Genomic DNA, 5,165 nt, shown 5'->3' with positions numbered 1-5,165 from the left:
ATCTCAAATTTCTGATGGTGTTTTGGTGGTAGTTTAAGTTGGTTCATGAAATTACTGACCATCGGGGCCTCAGTCCCAGACGCAGTACTGGTTCTTGCCAGTACTAGAAAGCATCAAGGTGTAGACTATACTCTGGGGAGATGCTACTAGGAAAGTTTCAGGACATTGCTGCTCTCTTAATCATGTTGTTTCTCATTTTTCTACTATTCCCTTCTTATTTTAAATGCACATACTGTATTTTGCTATCTTTCTTGCTGACTTACAAGCACATTGAGATCCTCTGTACCGGTGACTAATTATTTGTGTGTTTTACTTGGCCAGTAAACACAATTCTGATTCTGATGATGTTCACTATTACTGAAAGTGACAATACAGATGCTTGGTCTTGGATAGCTGATGGTGGATGATGGATTGCGTGTTTGTTTCAAAGCGCAGATGGGGGGTTACGTTTGCGAGAGACAAAAAAGAATTCAATGAAGAAAACTAAAAGAAAAATTCTCTGAATGCAGATCAGCGTGCAAAATCAAGACAGATGTCAAACTTTTACTCCCAGACCCAACGCCCACTTGTTTTCCCTCTCACTCCCTTCCACAAATATTGTTCCAATTCCAGAACTTGGTAAAGATCCCAACTCTGGCGCAACAACTCCTTCATTCCAGCCGCGTCCACGTTCTTAACCACTATAAGCGCACAACCGAGCGTCTCCTATCAAAATAATGGTGCGCACAGCGGATTCTGGGATCTGCCAGTGCCATCAAAGCATTTATCTGAACCCAAAGTTTTCTCGCCACGTCTACGTGGCAGGTATACTTTGATTATGTAAAGATGCCCACATCATGCATGCATAAAGTCAGCCAAAGGGGGGAAATACGGAAGAATTTGAATTTATGAGGATTCATTCAATAAGCAAACTAAGAAATGAAATACTTACAGCGTCTTCTTTTCCCGTGAGAGCAGTATGTAGGTAGTTTAGCTTACTCCCTGACTAATTCCTGGATGTGTAATTCAAGTTTGATTCGAGGTGCCTGAGATTGCTCCAGCAGACAACTCCTATGGCTCTGCCTGAGCAACTCTTGTATCAGACTCCAAATCCAATATACAACCAGGTAACCCTTTCATTTTATGTCCGTGCAGAAAAGCAGTATGTCTTCTGATATTTTTCCCACCAGTATTTCGATGTTTTAAAGTTGTTTTATTTATTCATTTACTTTCCAGATGAAGAAGCTTTGATGCCCTCTGCTGCGTCTCCGTCCCTGTGTGCGCTGGCGCGGCGGCTCCGTCGAGCTCTCTCTCGCCCTGACCGACCGACCGACTGCCACACACACGCTACAGGAGAGGACTTTTGTCTACACGTGACGTCTCTCCCTCTCTCCCTCTCTCACACACTCACACAGTGCAATAAAAAAGACTAAATTAAATAAAGCGTGGCACTGTTGGGCATTTTAATTTGCTTGTACTTAGTAAAATCTGAATTTCACTGCTAAATGAACAAAACTCTAGGACCTTTTAAAACAAAACCCTTAAAGACAGGTGAAATTGTATTGACAACAAGTGCACTGAATTACACAAAGAAACATTTTTTGACTTAGTTTATGAAAAATACATATATGTGTGTGTGGGTGTGTGTGTTGTTACCAAAGACATTCTTTGTAGTTTTCCCACTTGGGAGTTGCTCTTTTTTCCTCAGAGCCTAATTGGAAACACATTTTTTTTTTCAGTAACTTGTTAAGAAAGAGACAGGAAGGGGTGGAGTGAAGCAGAAAGAAAAAGACAACATGACACTGATACTGGGGGACTCAGACACTTATTGTATTGCTTACCAATTAATCTTACACACTACTGGAAATATTTCCTTCTCTGTGCCGGTGCTGGTGCCCAAGTGAAGGTAAAACCTTCTCATATAAAGCTCTCAGGTTATGAGAAAGTATTTCATAGGGACAGTTATATCTGCCAACTTCACACCATCTGTGAAAACCTAGTGAGGTGTTTTTTCCCATGGTTCTTCTTTGCACCTTAAAGTAAAGGGCACCGCAAAATAATGTAGAAAAAAGAAAGGGAAAATTGATTTAAAGTACAAACTCATGTTGGAAAACACGTGTGTGCCTCGCATAGACAAAGATGGAGGGGAATAAGTGGCACCACTCAAAACCCAGAGACAGGGAAATCTGTTAGCTTTGATTGATTTGTCAAAATACTTGCATGTCCACTATGCTACAATTTGTGCTCTTGTTGTAATACAAGCTTGCCTATTTCACACAAATTAAAAAAGACTAAATTTAAATTGTCGTGTCCCGTAACGGAAAGCAAACATCTACCAGTCACCTAAATGAGAATACTGTACAAGAGGCAGACTCAGGTTTACATGGCTGTAGGAAGATGTGTGAAGATGGATTTGACATATTCCCAAGCAACAGCCAAACATAATTTGAAGTAAGGTAAATAAAACTAATTTTATGTCACAATGTCACACTACAAGAATACAGTGCGGGGGACTGATAGATGAGTATTGACAGCAGTAGTGTTCTTCTGCTTGGAGACTTGTGTATCACCAGGTAGTTCAGTAAGCACAATCCACACGAGTTGCTTTGAATGTGTCACACCCACAAGCTAGTGGGCCATGTGGTAGCATTTACTGAGGTGTCTATATACAAACCAACCAGAGGAGTGGAGGGAAAAAACAAAGATTACAAAACTATTTATTTCTCAGTGCTTCACCTTAGCTGACCATAGATAACTCATAGTGCACATATAGACCCTGTCTATGACAGTGACAGACTGAAAAATGAGTCTGCACACTGAGTTCTTGGTTTGGGAGCTAATGCTAGCTAGCAGATGGCAGGGCCACTACAGATCACTTTCTGTCCTGTCTGTGCACAATCTGAATGCTAAAGTGGAAGCACATGTTACTGTGTGTAGCTGTATGGGATCATTATTTTAACTTATAGATGTATGTAGTGTATATATCTATGATTGATAATGAGCGTGATGCTCCAAACATAGCGCACTTATCCAAAATTCAGCACACCGTGACATCAACTTCATATTCTTTTTATGGAGAACATGCATAACATCAGTGTGCACTGTCAATGCAATTGTGCGTAAGTGCACCAGCACCGAGCACAACTGTATAGACTCTATGACGTGCCACTGTTTGAAGACTGAAAGACACATAGGTTCTTCTCCATGTAACATTTAGTTGCATAAATAAAGGAGGATGACTTTTTGAATTTGTGTATTTAGCAGACAAAGGTCCTTAAGCACGAACTGTTTTTTGACCAACCCCATCACTAGCCCCCAAAACAGGGATTTAGATTTCTGAGCACTGAAAGGCAAGTAAGAATTACTTGACAGATTTGGTCCATGTTACTAGTGAAACAGAATTAGATAAAGAAAAAATGAAATTAGTCAGACAGAAAGAGTTAAGGGATCAGTAGAAAAAGGGAGAGGAGGGCACATGGGTTTCAAAGGAGAGTTAAATTTCAGTAGTAGAAGAGGAGAGTGAAAGAGAGCGAGGGGTTAGGTTAGGTGAAACAGAGGAAATGGAGGAAAAAGTCAAAGAGGGGAGGGAGGAGAGAAAGGGCTACATAAACAGCCCAGGGGCAGGGAGATGAATGACATCACAAAGTAAACTTTTAGGTAGGAGCAAGAAAAAAAGGTGATTATGGGCAATCATTAATATAGATGCAGTAGATTTGGATATAAAAGGCCTCCACATGAAAATAACCCAATAATAATGAGACAGTCTTTGAAAGAAAATACGAGACAGTTAGTCAAGAACAGAGGAAAAGAAAGGACACATCATCATCTCTACTGTAGCAAAAGTTTGATTTCATGCATAATTTCAAAGTTTACCAAGCAATATGCAATACTTTACTGTTCTTCATTATTTAAGTAATAAAAATGGAAAATTTACAAATGTTGAGAGAGAGGACTTCCTGTTTATGGGAGAGACATTTCCCCTAAAGTGATGAATAAAGTAGAAAAATTCATTCCCTTTTGCCACATTTGCACTGCATCTTAGTCAATCCCATGTACTCTAAACTTCCACCTTCGCTCTCCTATCTCTTATTTTGTTCCTGTGACTCAGACATTTTATTGCCACGATTGTGGTCTGAGAGTTAAATTACAGAGACCAGATGCACAGGATGACGGTCAGGCCGTCTGTGAAACACTGTGTGTGTGTCCCAATCAACATCTCAGCCGCTCTTCTTGTCAGAATAGAAAAGAGACATGAGATGGAGACAGATTAGCCAGACTTCCTATGTCTCAGGTGGTGATGCACAATAATGGCTTCTCTCTGTAATGTAAGAATGCTGAGTGACTTTCAATTTGTTTGGCAGGTAGAATCCATCCTTCTTTCCATTTCCTAGCATTTATGGTCAATAATACCAGGAAAAGTGTTTGGTTGTCTATTAGTTATGCTTTGATTATACTAACCATGCTGTATTGTGCATTGTTGCATAGTTTACAGTCTGTACTTTTAGAGTAGTATTCTTATCTCTTCTCCAGTAGATTAGATTGCCTTGTTCCAGAAACTCTCTTTTTGTCCATGACCTATGAAGCTAATCGGGTCATCACAGTTGGTGCACATGTATTATTGCATATCTCCTAATTCAAAGCAGGTCATGAGCTGTGCTAGGATGCTAACGTAGCCCCCATCAGAGCAGTGCAGCATGGAAAAGCCATTACAGCTGACAGAAGGGCCTTTTATTTGGAGAAGTAAGCTCAGGTTCACATGAGGAACCAATTACCCTCAACTGCTTTGCTCAGAAAGCAGCTGAAGAACCCCCACCTCTACCTTCTTCTGTGTCCATCCCCCCACTCCTCTCATCCCTCTTTCTCTCTCCATCTCCTCCCTAGCTTGTACCCACATCTCTATTTGGCTCTATCCCTCCCTTTCCTTCCTTTAATTCATCCCTCTCTCTTTCTACTTCTCCCTTGCTGGCACCTTTAGCTAACCCTCCTCTTCCTTCCTGTCTCTCTCTCAATCTGCTTTCACTCTACTGTCCTCCACCCTTTCCTTTCAACTTACATTACTTTTATATGTCTCCCCCCTAATTTTCCCACATTTTCTCACAACCACACTCTTCTAATAATCTTGACTTACACCCTGGCTAAGCTTTTTCTACAACCCTCTTAGGTTTCTCTTTCTAATCCGTCCCCTT

General features: G+C 40.7%; 1 protein-coding gene across 1 annotated transcript in view; it reads right to left on the bottom strand.

Annotated features, from left to right (window-relative positions):
• lpar1 (lysophosphatidic acid receptor 1) overlaps window positions 1-1,314 on the bottom strand; it is a 28,235-nt gene extending 26,921 nt beyond the window's left edge. The window contains exon 1 of the mRNA XM_020601224.1: window positions 932-1,314. The gene's annotated coding sequence lies outside the window, so the exon portion shown is untranslated. The remainder of the gene's footprint in view (window positions 1-931) is intronic.
• Between the last annotated feature and the right edge of the window lie 3,851 nt (window positions 1,315-5,165).

Source organism: Monopterus albus, unplaced genomic scaffold (genome assembly GCF_001952655.1).
Source record: "Monopterus albus unplaced genomic scaffold, M_albus_1.0 scaffold50.1, whole genome shotgun sequence".
NCBI lineage: Eukaryota > Metazoa > Chordata > Actinopteri > Synbranchiformes > Synbranchidae > Monopterus > Monopterus albus.
This window is presented reverse-complemented; position numbering and strand designations above follow the sequence as displayed.